The 25,589-nt window shown below is 35.5% G+C and overlaps 1 protein-coding gene and 1 long non-coding RNA gene across 2 annotated transcripts in view; one reads left to right on the plus strand and one right to left on the minus strand.

Moving 5' to 3' along the window:
• The window catches only part of LOC118201465 (dual specificity protein phosphatase 19-like), an 80,110-nt gene that overhangs the window by 11,471 nt on the left and 43,050 nt on the right, over positions 1-25,589 (plus strand). The gene's annotated exons all lie outside the window — the stretch shown is intronic.
• LOC146999142 (uncharacterized) lies at positions 53-18,997 on the minus strand. Its single transcript, XR_015041399.1, has 2 exons — positions 18,713-18,997; positions 53-302 (listed from the first exon to the last, which is right to left on the minus strand). It is a non-coding gene; the product is annotated as an uncharacterized LOC146999142 (long non-coding RNA).

A 25,589-nucleotide genomic window follows, 5' to 3' on the forward strand; every position in this document is an offset into this window, starting at 1 on the left:
ATATCACTCAGTCTTCCTCTTGCTCCATGAAAGAAATAGTCCAAGCTTCTTCATATTTTTAATATTTATTACACATAGAAAAACTACACACTAGATCACTAAAACTAGACAATTAATATCTGAAATACAAACATTAATTATTATAGGGTTATTTCGTTTTCACTGACTGCTCCCATAAGATTCCTCTTTTCTGACTTCTCTCTAGGTCTTCCTCTTAGAAAAATCACCTTTTGGCGCCTCTCAGACAGAGATCCAGCACCTTCTATCATGGCATTAGTTAATGTCACCCATACATCACACCCCTATTCAAGATAAAAATAAGACGAAAGCCTATTGAAAATATGATAAAATTGGGGATGTCGCATAAAAGAATTATTTACCTATTATTGTCAATAATGAAGTTGAAAGTTACATACTAAATTACTTATACAGATTACTTCTACATCTACAGTGAGACTTCTAAAGCTGTAACATATGATTAATAGTTAGTATGCAAAAGAATTCTAGAACAGAATAACACTAAAGTGTCTATAGTGTCATACAGTAGCTACGAAAGAAAACACAAAATTAATCCTAAGAGTTTATAAATGTCTGAAAAGAGTTCTTTACTTTCTAGTCACTCAGTCTCCAGTCTGGACAACGCATTGGCATTGTTCAACTTAGCACCTGGCCAATGCGAAATGGTAGTATCATATTTCTGTAATACTAGAGCCCATCTTTGTAGCTTAGCAGATAGCGGTGCATTCTTTGTAATGAAAGTTAATGGATTGTGATCGGTTTCATGGGTGATCCAAAGATCCATGTTTCGAACTTTTTTAGGCGCCAGATCAGAGCATAGGCTTCCCTTTCAATGGTTGGCCACACCTCTTGTGCTTTGGGTAATTTCTGGCTAACATAACTAATTGGGTACATCCTTATGTAGAGCTAAGCAAGCACCAACACTTGCTGAGGATGCATCACATTGAATTATAAAAGGTAACCATGGAACGGGTATGAAGACTGAGTGCCTTTACAAGACACTTCTTTACCTCCTCAAATGCTTTGTCATGTTTTTCTGTCCAGCACAACTATTCGGGATGTCTTCTTTTGGTAAGCTCTGTTAATGAATAAGCTGTTTCTTCATAATGGGGAAGGTAAGTCTGTAATATATTTGCATAGATCTAGAACACTTTCAATTGCTTCTTTGAGAACTAGCTAGTTTCTGGATAGTCTCCACTTTCTCTGGATCAGTACAATGACTGCCGGAAACGATTATATGTCACAAATACTTAATGTCAGTGTTAGCAATATCTTGAGATTTACTGGAAACGTTGGTTCTAACGATTTTGAAAAGATTGTGTCGGGATGTTCTAAATGTTCATTCTCTGAATAAAATGCTTTGTCACCGATGTAGGCTGAAGCGAAATCTTTGTAGTATTTAGCGAGTGCTTGGTTCATCAGTCCCTGAAATGTTGCACCAAAAGGTGGAAATTAGGTCAATAGTACAGTTGTTCTCAATAGATAGATCTGGTTTGTGTTTCGGAATAAAAACAGAAATTTCAGCACCGGAATCGATTTTAGCTGGGATTTCTTCACAGGTGGCAAAAGAGTGATGCGTAGTGCAGACAGAAAATTTGGAAAATTTAGCTTCCCTTTCCCACAAAAAGAAAAGGCTACAAACTTATAAGATAGAGCGAGCAACTCAGTTTACATCCATTAACACATCTGAATTAATTCAACATGCGAAAATGTTAGCAAAATAAAATAGGAGATTGAATAAATATGTTATGTTTTTAATTAAAAATGCAAAGGAGAGTTATTTTTACTGAATTTGCTGCCTCTCGTAAAAAATTGCGCAGCTTTCAGAAAATGAGGAGGAAAGTAACAAAGTACACAGTGAAGTTTTTAGGGACAATTTTTCTGACAACCAAATTCGTTTTCCCATTTCAAATAAAAACAATTTTAAGTGGAATGCAGAAGACATATGCAAATCCGCAACACTTAGGTGTCAGTATCCTGAAGATGCTACAACTATCTCGGACTAAACTTGGATTTTCCATTTCCTAGCATTTTGACTTGAAAAGATGGGTTTCCTGCTCGTTTTGCTATATGATGTGCTTCAGGTTATGCGCGCTGAGCATTAAAGTGACAGACCAAGAACGTATGTGTGTTCTTTCAATCGATGTAATGAACGTAGGTAGCAGAATTTGTTATGACCAAGCAGAGGAGAAGATTGTTGGTCCACATAGAAGTGTTCAAGAAATGGTGGTGCGAGGAGTTCTCGCAAGTTTGGAGCAGCAAATATGTTTTGACTTTGATGCACAAATGACTGCAGAAGTATTGAAAGATTATAATACTGTCGTTGGCAGAAATTGGATGTTATGTTGTTGCAGCTGTAGCTTGACTTAGGTGGACGAAATCATGCTGTGTGGACAAAATTTCAAATTACTCATCTTAACAGCTGATTTACACATCCACAGAACTGTAGTAAATGGTTGTGGGTGTGTGCTAATATGAAACATCTTTTGAGATTTCTTCGCAGTCACTTCTTGGATGGCGGATTAATGCTTCTAGGAAATAAATTAATAAAAAACGAACCCGTCGAAAGGTTATCAGTGGATAGCAGGTCACATTACTGTCAAAGGAAATGAACGCCAGCGTGTATATTTAGCTGCACAATTATTTTCAAACCATACAAGGTATCTGCTGTCTTGCACCAGAACAAGAGAACGCTCCAGATTTTTTTGAACTAGTGAATAATTTATTTGATATTCTAGATTCCAGGAAACCTGTTTCGGATACAGTATTAGCTTGTGCATGTGGGATGCATGAAGCAATCTAGCAAAGAACTATAGAATTTTGTGCATTGTGTGAGCACATGAGAGTAGGCAAGACAGAGGAAACGTCTTATGCTACGAACACCATGATCAATAGTTCGGAACCCAGCCGTGTCAAGAGAGACTTTTTCGTGAAATTTAATCCTATTTACCACTTTTTCATTCTCTGCTTTTTCATCAATGTTCCTTATGAGTTTTGAGACATCATTTATATTTCTCCTGAAATTTAAATACCAGATATGAATTTTAACAATTTTAGCATGCGCAAATGCAGCAGGAATGCACAAGCACTTATTACCATTTCAAAAATGATTTATGATATCAATGGGCCATGTCTAGGACCATCCACTGTTTGTAGATGTGAAATATCGAATGCTTGGATTATCGATGCTTTAGATTCTTCTTTGACTGTTGATTAATAATGCATGTCAGATTTCACTTTCCAACACCTCTTCTGTTGCTTCTGATAAGGAGAAAAAGGCATATATTAATTCTCGCTTGTTTGGTAATATTGTACCTGACATGACTGAAGATATTAGATGGGGAAATTGAGATGAGGGATAATGTTTTTGATGATTCTGCACATGTGAACCTGCAGCTGACTGCTCTGTACAGGGCTTTTGATATCTTGCAGGGCACATAGCCTACCGTAGAAAAAAATATGACCATTTATTAGAAACACCCACAGAACAGTTACTCCATCTCTTTTCAGATGAACATGTTGGTTGGATAGAAAGACTTTCTCGTGGTGGTTAAAAAATAAATGAATTTGAAGTAGTGTTTGCGAGCGAACATGGAAAAGTTGATCTTTCAGGAAACAATAATATTATGCAAACTATGTGTAAAAAAATGCATAAAAGTTTCCTGAAATGCATAATGAAATCATTAAAATATATGTTAAAACGAGAACATTTATATGGTTGAGGTAAAGGGGGGGGGGAGAAGGCTCATGCGGAAAAGGCAGCGAAGTGGGTTGCATCATCCTGATAACTCCTGATATTACAGCTGTGAAGATACTATTCAACGCCAGCCCGAGAGCGATTTATAATTATGAAGAAGAAACCGTTAATGAAAATGAATGTACAAAATCTTCGCCAGAAGATATGTGAAATGCATATGAAACTTTACTACACAGTTTGGAGAAAGTGTACCGGAAAACATTTTCCGTGAATTACAAAGATGTGAGACTTTTTAGGACATGAAATTTGTTCCTAGCAATCAAAACAAACTAAAATAACTGATTATTTTTTAAAATAAATTTATGTAATTTTCATGTATAATTCTGATCGAATGGATACATTAATGCGTGTAAATTTGCATTTATAGTTTATTTTATAATAAATAATGAGTTTTATAATAAAAATTTAAAATAAAAATTCTTATCTGAAATCATGTTCTAACATAATCTTCATTTTGTGACTGAGACTTATATCACGAGATATTTAAACTCATGTAACAGTGTCATATTTATAAATATTGACTACCTAAATGGGTGTCCGCCGATAACATCGCGGCAAAATCGTCGCGGAGAAAACAACGCAAGGCGAAAACGTCGTGCTACAAAACATCGCAAAGAGAAAACATCGCAGTTCTAAAACATCGTGGTACAAAATATCGTCGTCGAAAATAAATCGGTTCAAAAACTTCGCAGTTTAATAACATCGTCGTCGAAAATATCGCGGTAAAAAATAAAGTATCGACAAATCATCGCAGGACGATAACATCGCATGCCTGCTTTTTTCAGGCTTTAATAATTGTAAATGTATATTCCCATAATGATTTGTGAGCGCGAGATGGAAAGAAAGATAATTTTTACTTTCATATTTTTATTAACTAATAAATTTTTGCTGAAAAAGTAAGAAGGAAACTTAATACTTAAGAATAAACTGAAGCAGAACAAGAAATAATTTTCATTATAAGAGTATTAGATTGACAAAAGTGAAGAAAATAATCTCATAATTAGCAATTTTTTATAGATAAGGTCATGCATGCAGTTACGTAGCTTCCTTTTTCTAAACATTTTTAGATTATACTTTTAATGAAAAATTACCAGTAAAAATTTTATAAAAAATGATTTATTAATGACCTTTGTTAGTTAACTATGTCAGTTTAAAATTCAGTTAAGTGCTATAAGTTGCCTTAATTTTCTATGCTAAAATTTCCTTCTTACTTTTTCAGCAAAAAATTATTAGTTCATAAAAAATATGAAAGTAAAGAATATCCTTTTCATCTTGCGCTCACAAATCATTATGGAAATATCCATTTACAATTATTAAAGCCTGAAAAAAGCATGTCTGCGATGTTATCGTCATGCGATGATTTGTAGATACTTTATTTTTTACCACGATATTTTCGACGACGATGTTTTTAAACTGCGAAATTTTTGAACCGCTTTATTTTGAACGACGATATTTTGTATCACGATGTTTTAGAACTGCGATGTTTTCTCTTTGCGATGTTTTCTCCCACGATGTTTTGTATCACGACGTTTTCGCCTTGCGTTATTTTCTCCGCGATGTTTCGTCCGCGATGTTTTAACCGCGATGTTTTCGGCTGTAACCACCTAAATGATAAGTTAATTGTTAAATTCACCTATACAACTTCAGTCACATGCCTACATGAGTTTTGGTTACTTTCTTTACATACTCAAGTAATTTCTATGTACTGAAGCAATGTCTGGGTTAAGCACTGCGATCTGAGTAAATCGATACATGCTTCACCCTGAGGAAAGAACAGTTTCTCGACCTCACCTATCATGCAAACATCGAATGAGTAAATGACATATTTTCTTCAGTGTTATTTAACTGATGCATAAATCTGATGTGAATTTACGCATGCTTGACCCTGAATCTGTGTATTGTGTTAGAGTACAAATATCGAAAGATTAAGTGAGATACTCTCTTCAGTGTTTTTTAACTGGTGCATATTTTAAAATTTTGATTGCATATAATTTGTTTTTAATTATACGAGAAACAAAAGTATTTAAATACTCAACATTATTTTGATAAGAAAAATATTTTAAGAGACAATCTGTTATAAATACAGTAGTCATTAAAAATATTTAATTTGTATGCAGGCTGAATTGAAATTAAGAATTAGGGCAAGTTTATTATTATCTGTGTAAACAAATCTATTGCAATAGTTCTATTTTTAATATATAGAGGGAAGGCTACGGTGTAAATATCGAAGACTGTTTTACTATAGCAAATAATCACGCTAGGATAAATGCTATACACATATTTAAGGAGTGTAAGGGATTATAAGAGTGCTTTTAGATTATATTGAAAATATATGCACTTCTGCTGAACTACCAAGTGAATTAATAATATAAGCACTTTAATAAGAATATGATAAGTCTATTTAAATGCATAATGACTTGCTACTAAAAAAATTGTAGAATTTTATATTAAATAAATATGAATTTAGTGATTCAAATCTTTTTATCTATATTTATGCTTGAGATATGTAATTTAAACTGAAAATTACTATCATATATTTCTCATGGAATGTCAAAATTCATTTGTATTAAAAGTGCATGAACAATAAAAAAAATAAATAAAGGGGGGAATACTTTTTGAAAATGTTACAATGGTTTTAGCAGTTCTGCCTTCATGTGCTCTATTCAGCAACATTTATTAACTCTAACTTCAGGCAATACAACGTAAAAATATCGAAAAATACCTTGTTTTACAATATTTAATTACCTTAATTAACTGAAATATCATTTTTCATATCCTAATGCTTTATTTTAAGAAAATGTAATGTTTACAATTATTTTGACATTTATACGAATTTTGAGCTTAAAATAAACATTTTCTGTAACAAAATACTTAATTAGAAATTATATACCCGTATTTCCGATATGCTATTGTAACTACTATTTATAAAATGATGATATTGCTTTAGTTTACACTTTTTCCATTGCTGAAATCATGCAGCAGACGCGTCCACCGATGTGTCTTGTTACCCGGGTAATGTCACTACCAGCAAACAATGGAAGTATTTTTCCTTCCTGTAATGTATTAAAGAACAGTGGGATTTCTTTATGCTCAACGCAAAATATTTACACTTTTGTAATTGGTTGCATAATAACTTCATCCGGTTTTAAGCATAAGGATCCAATTTCCTTTATTATTTTACCACCGCTCTTTTTCTCTGGCGTTTCTTTTTTTGATGTGTTTTGTTTTTCCGATTTGTTTCTGAAAACTGGGGTGACTTAGCTGTATTTTCGTTAGTATCAAAAGTGGTTTCGTTTAGCGATTTGGCTAACAAAATATAGGCTAACTTCTTTAGCTAAATCCATAGTTAACCAATTTTCTCCTATTTTAATAGTGATGTAAATTGCGGTTTCTCTATCTAATGTCTGGAAAAATTTGTCGGAAACCATTAGTTGACACAATGTATCAAAGTCGCGTAATTGACAGTAATATTGGAAATTTGCATATAAGCTAGATGCGAACAAAATATGTCAGTCTTTAGAATCGTCTCGTGCTGTTATTAACCATTCATCAGTAGTTGGTTGATATTCTTTTAATACTGATTTTTTAATGGTTTCATTACATTTTAGTTCTTCATCCTTATTATAAAATAATATATTTAGTTGCTTTATCACCTAAAATGTTAATCAAAATTTCGGATTTGAGCTTCTCTGGTACATTTTTGGTAATGAATGCTCTCTGTATTGTGTGAAAATACAATTTGGAAGTTTTCCGATTTTCCAGGAACTGGGATGGTTAAAAGTTTTACACTTTTTATCTGATTTGCCAAATTATTTCCCGAACATGTAATGATATCTTTATCCAGACGAATTTCTTCTTTAACTGCGTTCTGACTTCTAATTGTTTCCAATTCTAATTCTTTTTCTAGCTGCGATTCTTTTTCTATTTGCGCTAATTTTAATTTCTCAGTTTAAACTTTTTAAGCTTCTAAGGCTAAATGTATATTAGCTTTTATTTCGTTTCCTTCTCTGATTTTTCTTTCCTCGGCTGTTGGGTTTAATAACCCAGTCACAAATTCTGGATCATCTTTAAAAACTTTGCTCTCCTCAATTTTACCTTTTAATTTGAAACCAATGGTTGGTGTTTCATCAATTTCACCAAGAAGTCTTTTTTAGTATTCTTAAACATCATTTTATTTTCGTTCTCCAGGAAATACTCTAAGTAAAATCAAATACTAACTGTCTTTCCTTGAACTTTCTCAACAGTCGTTTAATCATCTCTGTTCTTTAATTAGTGCGTGTAATGTCACTCAGTCTTGTTGCCTCATCAAAGACATTATCTCAATGTCTTCACATTTTTTTTATGTTTATTGCACATACAAAAACTACACACAAGATCACTAAAACTACTCTACTAATAACTGAAATATGTATTATTACAGAGTAATTTTCTTTTTAGTATCGGCTTCCATAGGCCTTTCCTCATTTCTAGGAGTCTCTCTTAGAAATCTCAACTTTTGGTGCCTCTCTGACTTAGCGCCCTTTATCATCTCATTAGTTGACGTCACCGATACATCACAATCGTATTCAAAATCACTTCAAGGCTTATTTTTTCCTTACTCCAGATTTTCTTAGCATCTTATATTGGTTAACAATATAACTATAACAGATATTTAATAAGATAATATTTATCTAAGATAATTAGAAAAAGAAATTGGCCAAAGGAAAAAAAAATGTATATTTAATTAAAAATTAGTATATTTTACATCTAAATCGCAATATAATAGTTCAGTAACGTGAATTACTTATTATAAAGTGGATTTAAATTAGTGGATTTCTTTTGAAATGATGTTGTCATGCAATGCGAAAACCTTCCGAAAACTCTCCCGTTTCGAGTGAAAGAGAACCTCCAGGTTTTTCATATATGAAAGTTGGCAGTTGTGCTGTACTGATGTAATATCTGAGATTTTATTATTTTCCAATAAAGACGTTGACATCGGCAAATGTGAAATTGTGCATTTAAATTCTAACTGATATGTTGAGTGTTTTCCTTTTACAGAAATATGTTGATGCAAACTCTTTTTATCAAATTAAAATATTTTGAAAAAGTGTAACGTATTTTTACCTCTCCTATTTTAACTTATACAAAATTAGGATAATAAAGGTAGTTGAAAATAGCATATGGCCAGTTTTGAGCTTAAATGTATATATGACATTTACAAAATACAAGTCCGGGAATCCGCGGGGTCCATCAGCGGCCGAGCGGTAAACTTGCTGAATACTGGCAGTTCGGTTCGGGGTTCGAATCTTAGCGAACGGGTTGGCTACATGGGCGTTTTCGTTGTTCTCCTTATGTGTAACATGTATACGAGCCAGTTTCCCTTAGAAAGTCTGGCCCACCAGCGGCCGAGCGGTAAAGTCGCTGAACACTGGTAGTTCGGTCCGAGGTTCGAATCCCGCGAACGGGCTGGCTGCATGGGTGTTTTCGTGGTTTTCCCCATGTGTAACGTGTATACGAGCCAGTTTCCCTTAGAAAGTCCTCCACGAAGGCATCCCTCCCCTTAGGCAGATAGCCCTAGTAAGCTTTGCCATAATTAAATACACACACACACAAATACACACACCCTTAGAAAGTCTTCCACGAAGGTATACCTTCCGTTAGCCAGATAGCCCTCGATTGCTTTGCCATAATAAAAATAAACAATCCGCACAACTCGCGACTAAGGCGTATGCACATTAGGGAATATTAGGATTGTAGATTATGTCTTTCTTAGATTTGTTTACATTTTTCGCTTTTCAATTTTCACGCTAGGTATGAATTTTTTGCAAATAAATAACTAACAAAATCATATTTTTAAGAATCGTTTAATCGGGATTTATGGAATAAAAAGCTATTATTTTCCTTAATGTATTTATATAAAAAGAAAATGTCAATATTAGGAAAAACGTTATTGGGAGGAAAAGGAATAAATGCTTTCTTTTAGGTCGTGTCTGTGAGTATTATTTACATTTTCCCCTTTCTAATTTTTACATTAAATTGGGGATGTGTGCACATAAATAACTAACCAAATCGTACTTTATGAATTATTTAATCAGGAATCATTGAGTCATTAAAGCCTGTTATTTTTTTAATATATTTATATATAAAAAAATAAAAGTAATAGGGAAAATAATTTTTAGGAGAAAAAATGATAAATGATAGAAATATTTTACGTCATGCCTGAGTTTTGGTTACATTTTCCCTTTCCAAATTTTTTCATTAAATTTGGATTATTTGCACCTAAAATAATTCATTTAAATTTTAGGAAGTATTTAATAAGTATTTATTGAATAAAATATTATTATTTATTTTAAATATATTCATAGATACTGTCAGTATTAGGGAAAAGCGTTTTGAGAAAACAAAAAATAAATGGTATTTTTTTTTTTTTTTTTTTTTTAAGGAGATAAATAATTCTTTGTAGAAATACGTCAAACTACATGTAACATATATATATATATATATATATCCACCAACGAAATTGTTTCTTTTACTCTCTTAAACGAAAGAAAAATTAAGTAAATAACTAAATGTATTTTTGACAATGGTTTCAGCAGTAAAGTTTTTGCCTAAATTAAATCCCTACACTAAATCTAACATTAAGTTCCATCAAATTAAGATATGTATTGTTGGATTAACAACATCGCTAGCAGCTAACAACAAGAAATGCTATAATTGAAATTTTGAATTCATTTAAAGAAAAACTTTTTAAAAATTTGTTTAATAGTTGCTATTGTGTTTTTTTGTAAACTCTATTTTTAAGAAATAATTTCTGTTCTCTTCCGATACAAATTTTTTTACATTTTTCTCTTTCTAATTTTTACATTAAATTGGGATTGTGTGCACATAAATAACTAACCAAATCGTACTTAATGAATTATTTAATCAGGAATCATTGAGTCATTAAAGTCTGTTATTTTAACATATTAAAACATAATTATGATGTTAGTAACTAAAATAATAGGTAGATTGAGAAACATTTAAGACAAGGCAATATAAAACGGCGTTATCCAGTTGGCAGTTGGTATTCAAATATCCTATTTTAGAAATTTATTCATATAATTGCAGGTTATTTATTCGCTATTTCCATAATTTTTTGTGCCAGCACTCTTGCCTCTTTTCTATAGTAATTCAAATCTTTGAAATCTTTTACTGTAGCCTTAAAATTTCCTGTTAGTAAACAATCCTTCACAAAATGTCGTGCGCATTCTAGCACGCCACATAATAAATAGTTTGCATTCTCTTCTATCTGAAATCTGTTAAATAAATAAGGAATCTACCATAGCCTGAAATAAGTTAACAAAGGTCGATATCTGAAATTGTTTTCATTTTCATCGAGATATTCAAGTTCTTCCTGTGGTTCGACATGTTCCGTTCTTCCTTCTATTCTTTATAAATATTTTGATTCATTTTTCTTATAACCGTTTGTCTAGATTCCCTATTATCAATTTTTTCGATATTCCCCGAATATGTGACCACTTCGGACCTTCGATCAACTTCACATTTGTATGGTTGTTGTTTTGTGCATAATATTTTTATCGAAAGGAACTTTATGAAAATTATTTATTTTGCACTCACGGAAACATCCAATCTGTATTACTGTTAACAGCAAACACTCAGGATTAATCTCTGTACATACAATAAAAGAAAGAGTTTGTGTGTCTTTCGTTCGTCCTGGGCGTAAGTTAATAGACCCAGGGCTACGAAATTCGGTATATAGGTGCATCTAGACAAGAGCCAGCGCACCTCGAAGCGATTTTTTCAAAATTCGAATCAGATTTTTTTTTGTCTTTTCGATTTTATCGCATCATTTTGAACAGTTTCATTCTTTTAGAAATATGGTTTTCGAGACAGTTTTTCATTCAGTTGTATACTGGACTTCTGACTGTTGAAAATCAGCACTGTTGCCACTCGGAAAAATGTGGGCGATAATTCTGCGCAGTTTTTAAATTTAATGTTCTCTTGGATACTGGACGTTTGTGGAGAGAAGGCAACGGGTAGTGGTTAATTTATTTATTAGGATAGTTAATATTTGTATTAAGGGATATTGCCTATTTCATTGTAATTTTTTTATATATAAGACATTAAATTTTTTTTATGAAGTTCTGCAGAGTAAAATTCTGCGCAGTTTTTAAATTTAACGTTTGGCACTGTTCTCTTCAGGCACTTTTCCTTTACATTTAAAAGCTAGACGAAGGCTGGCAGCGTAGATGCTAGTTTTAAATACAGGAGGTCAAGAAATGGAAAAATTAATTTTGTTATTTTTAACTTTTTTTTTTTTTTTTTTTTTTTACAATTTTCACGGTACTGTTTCTAATTCTCTGTTTACTAATATTTTATCAAAATCATTTCTTTAAATCATTGCATTATGTGTCATTTTAAATCAAAAACTGGACAGAGCTTTATTTGAGCCGGAGCCTACTGGAGTCCAACTCTAATGCTTCTGAATTTTTTAGATAAATCGTAATTTTAATCGGTGCACACGGGAACCCTAAATAAGAGGGATGTGGCACTTCCTTTATGCAACCGAATTACTAATTCAGCGGCATCTATACTGAACGTTACGTTTGTTGTCTGCTTATTGATCTTTTCTCCGATCCGGGGGAAAATTAAATTTTTTCCTCTGTCATATTCTGTTTGACAACTTATCAGGAGAATCATGGTCATAAAATGTTGACATCTTCTATCTTTGTTTTCATTTCTAGACATTTAATGGAAAGAATGTCGTTTGTGGAAGTCATTTAAAGCGAAGTCATTTGTAAAGTTATTTAATGGAAAAAAATTTACTCCATTAAATTTCCTTCCTTTCTTCCTATTCTCATTAAACGCTTTAATCATTTTAACTACACTCATGCCCATAAATTAAGGATAATTCGGAGTTACGCGGAAATCGAACTCTTAAATAAATATATCACCTGTAAAATCACTACACACATCTTCAAGAAACATATGCAAATTTCAAGAAATAACCAGATGACACCGATGGTACGTCACAATGACGAGAGTGTAAGAGAGATATATAAGGAATACAGGCAAAGAAGTAAAATTGTTCGCAGGCGCTTTATAAGCATTTCAGTGCAATAACCGAATAGTTATGACACAAAGCATGCATTTGGATGATTTTTTACGTGGTACAATTATCGGCCGTCTGGAATGTGGGCGTACCCAACTGGAAGTATCAGACGAACTTGGAATTGTCCAGAGTGTCATCTCCAGGCTTTGGCAACGATTCCATGATGATGGTAATGTGAGCAGACGTTACAGCACAGGTCGCCCCAGAATTACAACGCCGAATGAGGACCGGTATTTGGCAGTTACTGCCAAAAGAAACAGGCGGAGCACAGCCTCAGACCTGTCTCGTCAGCTCTCTTCAGCCACTGGTACGACAATTTCAAGGCAGACCGTGTACAGACGCCTAGGGCAGATTGGTCTATATGCTCGTAGACCTGTCAAATGCGTTCCACTTACTGCAACTCACTGTCGCCTGCGGTTAGCCTGGAGTAGAGAGCATGCATTGTGGACACCGCAACAGTGGGCTTGTGTGATGTTTTCCGACGAGTCCAGGACGCCTATTCTATGATCACTGGATCTGTCTACAACTTGAGCGAACAATATTGACTCAAAAGAACCGATATGGACAGCCATCCCAACTTATCGGAGAAAGCCATTCTGTGGTCCTCAGTTGGAGGGCGGGTGGGTCCATTTAACTTTACTGGAAGGGGACAAGGATCAAGGAAGTGCAATTTACGGAGTTCATAGGCAATTACGCCTTTACCTCCACATCTTCAAAGGAAATTTAATCATCCGAAAGAGGGTATTGTCAAATAGGGTAAAAATTTTGATAAGCCGAATGACTTGGAGTAAGTGCCTTCACACTGAGTCAAAAAAAGGCAAAAAACTCAGAAGGTCTTAATTTTGCGCCGAAAAAGGGCCAGAATAATTTAGATAGGGGCAGCCATAAAAATTTTGACTAGAAATATAAAAGGTGAAGTTTCCTTGAACCTTGATAATCATTTTCTTGGCATACGTCAGATGAAGGGCACGCAGGGGAATTCCGATGCGCGCTCTTCGAGGTGGGGGGGGAGGGGGGAACCTGTTTACAGGTCGAAAAAGTGGTTCAGTCAGTGATCAGCTGGGAGGGAGAAGTTTCATTTTATTTTTGACCGCTAGTCATTGCGGTTTTTAAAAGCCAAAAAAGGATGCTGTTAAGCGCCTAGGAAAGTTCCTTCTTAAAAGAAGAGAGAAGTTAAAATTTAAAGAATATTTTTCAGTTTTAGAGGGAACTTTTTCAGTTTTATTTTAGTTGAAAGATGATAGTAAGTTAAAGCAGTCCTATTTGACTGTGATGTTTCTTGTTAAAGAAACGTTAAAGAGGTTCCTCGAGTTAATGCCGTGTGCATTAAAGAACTTTAGAGGCGGGGGGGGGTTAAGGAACGAGAGGTAATTATTCACGTGGTTATCGGTGTGCTCATATCTAGCCCGTTTAAAAGGCAGAGTCGAATATTCCCTATTGAGTACCGCTCTGGGTCTCTTTCGGGAAGAAGCAACTGCAGGATCGTATACGGGTAGCATATGAAGCACAGGATTAGCGACACGTTGAATATTTTTGAAAAATTTTTCCGAAAGTCGCTGTATATAGCGATTAATGGGCATAATTTTGAGGTCGTTATGAATCTCTTCGTTCCGTACATACCACGGAGCTTTTAGAATTTGCCGAAGCATTTTAGATTGAAAAATTTGGACATGTTTTCTGTTAGTCAGTGCGCATGGGCCCCATACGGGACATGCATACGTAAGAACCGGCCTAATCATTGATTTGTAGAGCAAGATTTTGTTATCAGTTGACAGGTCGCTATGACTAGCTAAGAGGGGGCGTAGGGCGGTCTTGACAGCTGTCGCACCCGCTATGATTTTGCGGATGTGAGGCTGCCAAGTTAATTTTGAGTCTAGTAAAACACCTAGATATTTGTAAGAAGAGACCCAGGGAATAGGTTCACCGAAGAGCATTAAATTGGGTAAATTTGGGATATTTCTTCGGATGAACATGGTGGCAGCACATTTTGCGACATTAATTTTGATTTTATACAGACCGAGCCAGAGTTCTAAGGTCGAAAGGTAACTCTGCAATTGTGAGATTACCTGGAGGGTGTTGGAGTGTTGAGAAATGATGGCTGTATCGTCTGCGTATAATGCAAGATCGATATTTGGGGCCTTAGGAATATCATTTACATAAAGGTTAAAGATTGCGGGGGCGAGGAGACTTCCTTGAGCCACCCCAGCATAGATTGGGCGGGGAGAGGAGAATTCGTGGTTAACTCGCACGCGGAAACTGCGTCCGGTCAAGTACGAGTTAATAATTTTAATGAGATGAGCCGAAAAACCAAGCCGCATGAGCTTGTAAATAATCCCGTCATGCCAAGTCCTGTCAAAGGCTTTGGCAACGTCTAGATAGACAATTCCAGTTCTCTCTCGCTTACGAAAGCCTTCATGAATGAATTCCACTACACGGAGTAACTGGTGTACCGTGGAGTGTTTAGGTCGGAAGCCGAATTGTTCCGGGATTAGTAAATTTTTATCCCGACAGAATTCATTCAGGCGATTAAGTAAGACAAATTCATAGATCTTAGAGAGAGAAGATAACAGACTGATGGGTCTGTAATTGACGGGCAGGTTTAAATTTTGTCCCGGTTTTGGAATGGGAACGACTGCTGCAATTTTCCAACAGTCGGGGAAATAGCTTCTCCTGAGCATTAAATTTATGAGGACCGTCATCCATACGATAAACATAGGGGGGAAGTTTTTGATCATGCGATTCGAAATAGAATCTATGCCAGGTGCCTTGTCAGGTTTCAGTTTGTCAATGAAAACCATGACTTCAGAAGGGTCCGTCGGCCTGAGTTCTGGTGTGGTAGGTTGTGATAGAAAATCTTTAACCCGTGCTTGTATGCGCCCCTGTGTAACCGGGCGGTTACAGTAGGAGTCGTGGTTTGTTGTGAATTGAGTTGCAAGGCTGTCAGCTATGACATTTGCCTTTTCTGAGTCAGTGTAGGCCATCTGCGCGCCATCGGCCGTTTGAAGGGGCGGAATGTATGTTTTATGTTTGCGTAATCGGGCGGCTGCGCGCCAAATCGATTTGTCTTCAGTCGTTAGGGACTCAATGAATGTTTTCCACTCCGCTTGTTTTAATAAGCGGGTTTCGGTCCTTATCTCGTTCTGTATCTTGCGAAATTGGGCACGGATATTGGGATCTCGTGACCTTTGCCAAATTCTTCGCAAGTAATTTCGCTGCTTAATTTTGAATTTAGTCTCAGGTGGGAGCCTAGCACCTGGATGTTTACGTGGCTTTGAAGCCGCAGCTCTCGCTTCTTTCAGTAAAGACTCCAAACTTTTGATATGCCTGTCAAAGTCCGAATTGCTGGAAATTTTGATGGGAGGGAGTGAAGTTTTTTCCAAAATAAATCTAAAGTCGTCCCAATTTGTTGAGACTTGCTCCTCTAATTTTGAGTATCGATTTTGAATATCTAGGGATATCAAAACGGGGTAGTGATCAGAGTCCAATTCCTGAATCACTTTTATCTCATGCCGAAAGAATATGTTATAAAAGGCAGCCAGATCAAGAACTGCAGGGGACCCTCTATGAGGGTAAAAGGTCGGGAGGGTAGGAGCAATGATCTGTACATGGTTACTCTGGCACCATGAATTTAGACTAATACCATACCTGTTCCTGTTAGAACAAAACCATGCGGTATGGCGTGAATTTAGATCACCAGCAATTATTAGGTGATTTGAAATATTCAAAATTTTATCAAAATCACTGACAGGAAAAGCTGGCCTTCCACGCGCTGTAGACAGTGGAGGTAAATAAGCTGAGACTATTGTTAGCGGGGAGGAATTTTGAAGGAAAATTTTGATGATTGTCGCTTCCAAAAAATTTAAATCAGGGGTCGGTATCATGTGGTGCTTTAACGAACGCTTCACATAGATACAAGTGCCGCCACAGGGATTTCTGCCCTGTGACACCCTGTCAGTACAATAAATGTCATAATTCCCAATTTTGGGAGTATTCCCTGGGGTAAGGTGAGTCTCTTGGACTAAAAACACGTCAATATCGTGCTCTACAACAAAATCACGAACTTCGTGAATTTTTGAAGTTAAACCATTGGCATTCCATGTGCAAATGGTCAGTTCTCTGATGGTGTTTGAACTGTTATTTATACAATTGAATTTTATGCCGTTGTTAAAGGTTCATCACTGAAAAAACAGAAGACATGGGTCTAAAAAAGCCTAATTAGGTTGAAAGCTCAGCATAGCTTTCATAAATATAAAATGCCCTCATTAAAGCATCTGCTTGCCTGAGTTTAGGCATTGCTTTTTTGAAGGCAAGGAGCAGAATATGCTTGTCTACCGCTGGGTTGCGGGAGATTTCAATTAAGCATTTTAGTGTAGATGAGAAGACGTCGTCTGAATCATTGCTACACTCTGCTGTGGCTGACACTGCTGGGGCTGCAGGGGCTTCTGCAACCGGCAGTCTTGGATTCGTGGATTTGAATCCGTGCTCGGTGGTGTTCTTCACCATCTGTGCATAAGATGGTGAACTGACGTTGCTCGGGGGAGCAGGCATGGGACGTCTTGTCTCAGCGTTTGCTGGGGGTTTAGAAGAACCCTGAGGGGGGGCTGTTTGAGCAGCTACCCTAGTCCTAGGCGCGGAATTTTTACCGCGAGCCCGTTTGTTGCCTGGGTATCGGGGACAAGATTTGTACGATGCTGGGTGATCTCCACCGCAGTTGCAGCAAGTGGCTGGTACATCTAATCCTTTGGTACACTCACGTGCCCAATGGGGTCCAGAGCATCTGACACAACGGATTGGAAGAGTGCAGAGTTCCGAAGAATGGAAAAAGCCCTGGCACCGAAAGCATTGAGTAGGGCCCTTGCGGCCGCGGTAACGCTCAATGCTGATCTCTGTGCCCCACATGTCAGTGACGGCAAACAGATGATCGAGGAAGGGGTGTGGGATAACTTGTAAATATACAAGTGGCATTGGGTGTCTGGAGCCAGGCTGAGTAAGCCGAACGATGCGATGCACTTTAAATCCCATCGCCTCAACTTCCTCTTTGATATCCCCGATTTCAGTTTCAACAGGGAGGCCTCTGATAACAATTTTAACTGGCCGGTCCTGCTTTAAGTCGAAAGTTTTGAACTGGATGCCGGCTTGCTTCATCCAGCGGGTAACCTCCCTGAACTCCAGCTCTGTCTGAACAAAAATTTTGAGATAAGGTCCAGTCAGTATGCTCCGTAAGTTTGGGGCAATTTCTCTCATGAAAGACACTTGCGTCTTCCAGTTTTTGCTGCTTTTGAGATGTATTGCCGGAATCTCAGACTGCGGTGGGGGGGGGAACGTTCCGTGCCTGCTCGGAATTAACTCCCTCACTATTACTAGCAGTAACAATTTCTGCTTCATTAGAAGGCTCATTGATTAAAGAATTTTTGATTTTCTCATACTTGTTAGTACTCCTCTCCTTTTTAGGAGTAGCATTTTTTTCGATGGCTGTCAATTTAGAATTTGGAATAGAGCTATTTTTATCTTTAGCGTTTAAAGCCAAATCGTCTATTGTAAGATCCACAATAGGCGCCTTCCCTTGCTTTCGAGCCGCGGGGGTGATAAACCCGTCTGAGTCTATTGTCTGCGTCTTTCGCTTCCGCGATGACGTAGACTGGACTGGTTTCCCCCGCACCTCGTGCGTGGGATTAGATGCCTCGTGCTTGCAAGGATCTTCTGCGGATTGAGCGGCGGCCATCTTGGCTAAGCGCTCGCTCTCCAATATATTTAAAAATTCCTCTCTAGTTGAGGGAAGATGAAAAATTGGAACATCTAGAGCATTAGCAATGTCTTAGCATTTATCTTGTGAAAAAGTGACTTACCCGCCCGGTCGAGTTGATCGTATCCATTAGTGTCCAACGGAGAAGGAGTTCGCTTCATGAAGCTCTTCTGCCTCTGGATAGCTTCAAACTGTTGCTTCAGATCGTAGAACTGTATTACGAGGTTCATGCGCTCGTCATCTGGCGACGCCGATTGCACAGAGGGAGCATGATCCCTGGTCTCACTCATTTCTTCATCAATAACCACATTATTTTCGCATAAATTCGGAGAATTGCCCTGCGACCGTCACCCTCGCTGTCCATCCTCGGAATCGGAAGGGGACAAGGCTTCAAGGAGCTTTAGACCAATCGTAGTACAGACGAGTGACGAAATAGCGCGCGCTGGCTGAAGTTCTAGGAATATTCTTCCATTATTTCACTAACTAACACGTTGCATTTGTAGTTCGAAAAAAAAAAATTGCATAAAACAGTATTATGACCAACAAGCAGTAGAATATGCTGCTGTGTTATGTGAAAGAAAATCTCGTTTTTTTAATGGGAAAGTTAACGCAGGAATTTAGAGCTAAGAAATAAAGATATGGGATACCACGAAAGCAATGGTAAATAGATAAGAATAAATGAATTAAGCTTACTTCAAATCCTTTTAGAAATAAACAATTTTAATTATTTAAATTTATAATATGATTAATTTACATTACAATCTAATAGCAAACTAAGTTTTTTTTTTTTTTTTTTTCCATGTTTACATTAAAACTGTTTTCCCGAAATTTATTTATTTTACAGTTACTATTCGAAAAATATTTCTTTAAATAAGAAATTAGAAAGAAAATATTTCTTTCTTAATATTATAAAATAATTAAAAGATAGTAATATTTTCACAATGGAAGTACTAAAGTAAAAATAATCAGTGTAGGTCTCCTGCAGTTCAAGTCCTTATCAAACCAGCGTTTCGACACATTTTAAATAGAAAACTAATAATAATCAATATCTCTTTTACAATATAAAAATGAGAATGCTATGAACGGTATTTTTATTATTTATTTATTAATTTTTTCAAGTTTGCAAAGAAAAAATGATTTTTTAATACTATAATAGGTTACAAAAGTACTATTCCATGAACAAACCCTCAGTCTTATAGCATTGTTACTTTATAGCATAATACAATAATAATACAGTATAATTCTGCTAACAAGCCCACCAGCGGCCGAGTGGTAGAGTCGCTGAACGCAGGTAGTTTGGTCCGAGGTCCGAATCCAGCAAACGAGTTGGCCGGCGTTTTCGTGGCTTTCCCCATGTGTAACGTGTATACGAGCCAGTTTCCCTTAGAAAGTCCTCACTTAGAAACCAGTTTTAAAACGTATTAAAATTACACACACACACATACACACCAAAAAAAAAAAAAAAAAAAAAAAAAAAATCTGAAAGCCTTCAAAACTGAAAAATAACAAAACGAAATATAAAATTTTTATATTACTCCTAAAGGGCCGTTTTATTAACGTTTTGCGTGTTACCTTTATTTATTAAATATCATGTTTTTCGCACTTAAACCATAAAATTCAATTCAACAGCAATATCATATAATTAAAAAAAAAGCATATCTTTAGAATTTCCGATACATAGTCTCGCGCGCTAGAGATGAAAATGTTTTTTGCCATTGCTCGCTTTGAAATCGTTGGGTTTCTTAATCAAAAACCCATAAATGCTTTACAAAATATGATATATGAAATGGATAGTAATACAAATTCCCAGTTCCAAATTTGGGCCTCCAGATGCCTATATTAGGATGAAGGATTACGTTATTCAGAATTTCATGGCTCTAGGTACCGTTGTTTTATCACAGTGCGAGAAACATTCATACATTCTGCAGATTCCTCATTATTTAATTTCTTTAAATATAATAGAGTGCGATAATACTTGGTGGCAACGATTTGAAAAGGAAACGCCATTTATCGTGAAACGCCACAAAATAACAAAACGAAATTAATAGCCCCTCTGGGCTAAAACTTATTTTTAAAAGTATCACACTAATAGTAGTACAACTACTGAAAAAATATTATAAATCTATTTTATAGTTTTATAATTATTAATTTTTATTTTACAGTAGTGTGAATTTCGCGTAATAATGAACGACATTTTTGTGTTCACAGTATTATTCGTAAGGTATTTAACTGTTAGATTTTAAAGTAAACGTAATTCTTGCTGCACATAAATCGAGTAGAAGCTTATCGGATGTCTATATTTGTATTAAATGAAGAAGGTTTATGTGCTTGATAAACTTATTATCTTCTACATTTTTAAAGCGTACAATTACAATTTATATCTATAATTTCAGGAATAGTATAACCTTTCTTTTAGTAGAAATTGCGTTCTTGTTTTCTGAATGTGGCTCCAAATACTCTCTCAGTTCATCCGAAATTAAAATAACTATAAATTTTGGCAATCTGAAATACGCAATGAAAACATCTTTTGGCAGAGCAAAAGCATCAACATATTTTCTATAAATTCGCCACCGATTCAGAGATCTACGACCGTATTCTTCGTTTAAATATGAAAAAATCAGCGGCGAAAACACATATAAAGCCATTGTCTACTTAGTACGTCAACTGGACAACCCTGATTGACGACGCGGCAACATTTTTTCACGCGCTTTCGACAACTTCCGTACTCAGAGAATATAGGATGTCGGGCAGACCTGTTTTTTACTAGCAGCGACATCTGGCGGCCCACAACTTGCTGTCGACTCTCATAGCGTAGAATAACCGTCCAGGTTTAGCTTGCAGTCTGATTTTCGCCGGACTTTCATATGAAGAGCTCCAGGTACCCGTTACGACCAAGAAAACATTATTGAACGACACCGTTACGGTGGTGCAGGAGTGCTCGTTTACGGTGGAATTATTCTGGGTTCCAGAACTGACCTGCATGCTCAAATTGGAACCATGCCAAATCTATCGGAACGTCATTCTGGAACAACATGTACGTTCGTTTCGGGGCGCGATGGGCGCACAATTTGTGTTTATGGATGACAACTCCCGTCCTCACCGTGCAAACACCGTAAGCGAATGCCTTCAATCGGAGGATATCACCCATATGGACTGGCCAGCATTCTCACCGGACTTGAATCCAGTACAGCACGTGTGGGACATGCTTTGCCGACGAGTTGCAGCCCGTCAACCTCCTCCTACATGTCTACCGGAACTTCGGAGAGCATTGCTTTTTGAGTGGTGTAATATCCCCCAAGATTAGATCAATAATTTGATATTCAGCATGCCTAGGCGTTGTACGGACTGTATTGCATCGTCTGGGAGACATACAATGTATTAACAATCATACCAACCATGTAATATTGGTTTTTTAGTAAATAGGTTTTTTTTTTTGTAATTTGCTCCAGGGAGAAAAAATCGCTAATTTTTTTAATAATATCAAACATATAGCATCTTTTTTTCCTCTTTACCTTTTGTTTAATAAATAAGCTTTACAAATAAGTCAAATTTGTTTTGCTTCTAACGCTTCCTTTGCCTGATTTTGCATTATCCTTAATTTATGGACATGAGTGTATTTTCATTATTCACTCAAAGTCTGTTGTAAAAAGAATGATTTTTGTTTCTATGATCTGATAAAATAGTACATTATTTTGCACATTCAGTGTCTGAATTCTCCGGAAGCCCGACTGAGGTTATTCTTAGTTTTTATGAACTCCAGCTGGATCCTCAAAAGATGAGGCCAGCTATTTTATTTAACAATAATAAAAATATTATTTAATTTTTATTTATCTTTTTACATTTTTATTGAATTTTAATTTTGATTATTTAAAATAATAATTTTATTATTTATTTTATTTCTATATTTTGCTTCTTTTTTTCTGATGGTTTTCCATAGGGCTTCGGTACTTATTTTAGAAATTAAGCCCTTCTATTATATTATGTCACTATTAACAAATTTTAGTTTCCACAGTCACTCTGTGCTGTCGCTCTTATCTTCAAATCTGTTTGCAGCCTTCTGAAATATTCTGCATAATTCTAAAATGTCCTATAGCTAGATGAAAGACAGAATTTAGCAAAAGCTAGTTTTAGGTGCTAGTTGTAAAATGTTAACTCTTACAATATATCATGTTTTACAATGGTTTTTATGGCAGTGTTAAAGCTGTTGTTGCCGTGCGATCTGGTTTGGTCTGCTGACGCCATCTGGTAATTTGAACTATTTTTTTTTAATAGGAGAACTATCTTTGTATTTTTAAATGACGATGTTTGTCGACAATTTAGCACCAGTCGCGGCCAATGTCCATTCCTGCTTTGTTAATGTCGATCCCGAATTCGGATCCGTTTTGGCCGTGGCATGACTTCTCAAACGATTAAAGCAAAAGTGCAATTTAGTCTTATGCATTCAGGAAGTCATATTACATTTTGTGGCGAATGAAACCGGTCGTTGTGGTTTCTTGTTTTATACGTCTGTTGTAAATTTATACTGTATTACATTAATGCAGGCATTTTATTTGGCTGTTCTGAGGTTTCTACATTTCCGTTTTAGTAACTACACCATATTGTTACGGTTTTTGTATTTATTTAGCTGTGTTTAATAGGATTAATTAAAATTGTTTCATTTTCCCGTGCAATACAGCTAATTTGAAGAGAAAGCTCCGCCGGAAAAGTTAAAATACAGGACCACGGGCATTTAACATTTTAATGAATAGATATCTCTTAATTGTACTCTTTTGCTATCCAGAAAAATCGTGAAAATATGAGAATGTTCTCGTGCATGTAAAAAGCTGGAGGAAAACATCTCAATTCAGTTGTTAAGAAAACTGTTGTTTACTGTAGCGAATTCGCGGCGAGATCGGATTACCTCTCTGTACGTTTTTCTGTGTTTTGAATCGAGTTTTATTCAGCGTTTTAGTAGTTTAAAATATAACTACTGTGTGATATTGCGATATTGTACTGATATCTCTGAGAAAATTTCAGCATTTTGTTTTTATTTGTTTTCATAAGAATAAATTTTATTCACTTTTCATCGGACTAGTGCATTCAATTTATTACGAACCTGTACGAACGCAACAATATATTAGCTTTCAGAATCGTTTTTATAAGAACTGCTATGGTAAAATGGTAATTTTTCCAGAGTTACTATCTTGCAAAAATATTTCTTACTACTTTATGCAACAAAAAAGGAACTTGATATGGGGTGGGGGAGTACTAAATTTATATTTTGCTTTAAAAAACGCATGAGAATAACCCATATTGCAATTAACAGTAATGTGCCCTTAACAGTTTACCTATATTTTCAAGCAATTTAATTTGGAGATTGAGTTCATTCGGTTAAGTAAATTAAAACAGTGTTCAGTAAACCAGTATAATTAGGCGCCTTGACTGGTACAGTGTTCAAAGTTGCTAGTTGCCGTTTCGTTTAAGGAGGTTTGGATGTCGCAAGTGTATAGTATCAACGGCATGGGGCACTTAATATACACGGCAAGCCGAAAGTTCGAGTTGTTTGATGGTAGGAAAAGAGGGAATTAATATAATGTATAATATGTATAGTAATTAGTTTATATAATACAGCATAAATAATCTCTTGATGCGACGCCTTAGTTTCGCTTTTTATTTTTTATTAATTCTTTCGTGTAATTTCCATTTTTTCTGTCAATTTTCACCAGAACATAAATAAAGTAGAGTTTAAATAGCAAGCGAATTTAATTTTGGGAGAAGGTTTTGGCAATACACCAGAAAGCAGTTAATATCTTAAAATATCCTGGTGTTTGCAGTTCTGACTGGTAAGTAATTTCGTGTATTTGTTAGCGATTAGGTTTAGAAGTCAAGCAGTAACTGGATTCGGATTCTTTAGATACTGAAGCTGTTGCTATTTGTTTGATCATAAAGTTGCCAGGCATTTGGACGCTTCATATGCTCTAATGTGTCGCTCTCGTATCTTAATCCTAAAGATACTAGTACAGGTTTGGAGAAAACGCTTGAAATTTCGTTCATTAAGCATTCGTATTTTTGTGACGAATAAAGTAAAGAACCATAGGAAAATAGTATGTACCTTATATTATAGAAAATTTAGAAACATTTTGAAGAACTCTATCCGCAGTTCTTATAGAATCTCTCGACTCATCTCTCGCAACCTATCTATCAGAACCCATCTCTCGGCCTCTAGTATCCAAATTACATACCAACGACAGACGCATCCCGCCATCATAAAATTTGCCGACTAGTTCTAATGTTACAAGTGAGATAGATGTATCACAATAACACACCGTCAATACGTAAGAACTGAATGCATTATAACAGAACAATAGATAACGGAATGAATCTACGCTTATCGAAACAGAAGAGTGCGCATTTAATTTATTTTTATGGTTGAGAAAATTATTTTAATAGGTGATTTAATAATCTTTATATAAATTTAACTGCAAAAGGTAGTTTAATAGTATAATTAAATTACATAATGTTGTTGTGGATAAAAAGAATTTCCAAGTACTCTTAGCGTCATCTGCTGTATATCATGCAGATTTCGTTTCCTTTTTGTGCTTTTTATAGAGAGTTTCGTTTTATTCTGAATGGTTTATGATGGTAATTTTCTTAATAATTCTGCAATGGAAAAACTTAACTTCTTTTTAAAATTTAGTTATAGTTGTCTCTGTTTCTGTGCATTTGTCTTAATTGAGCAGTTATTTACGTGTTGATTTATTCTTATCTTTAAACGAAAAAAAGAAAGAAGGTTAAAAACAAAGAAATCTTCCTCTTCATCAGAATTGAAGGAATTTAAATTGAGTGAGATGAAACACTATATGTTTGAAGACACCTGTAACTGACTAACAGAGAAGTGCTTTTAATTTTTAAGCAGTTTTGTTGGTTTTGTTTTTTTGCATATGAACAAATGAACAGATTTTGTTTAGCAGTTTAAGCCAAAATCCTGCGATTTACGGTTC

Source organism: Stegodyphus dumicola, chromosome 1, assembly GCF_044657685.1.
Source record: "Stegodyphus dumicola isolate Sdum_Otavi_A_Nest chromosome 1, ASM4465768v1".
Classification (NCBI taxonomy): domain Eukaryota; kingdom Metazoa; phylum Arthropoda; class Arachnida; order Araneae; family Eresidae; genus Stegodyphus; species Stegodyphus dumicola.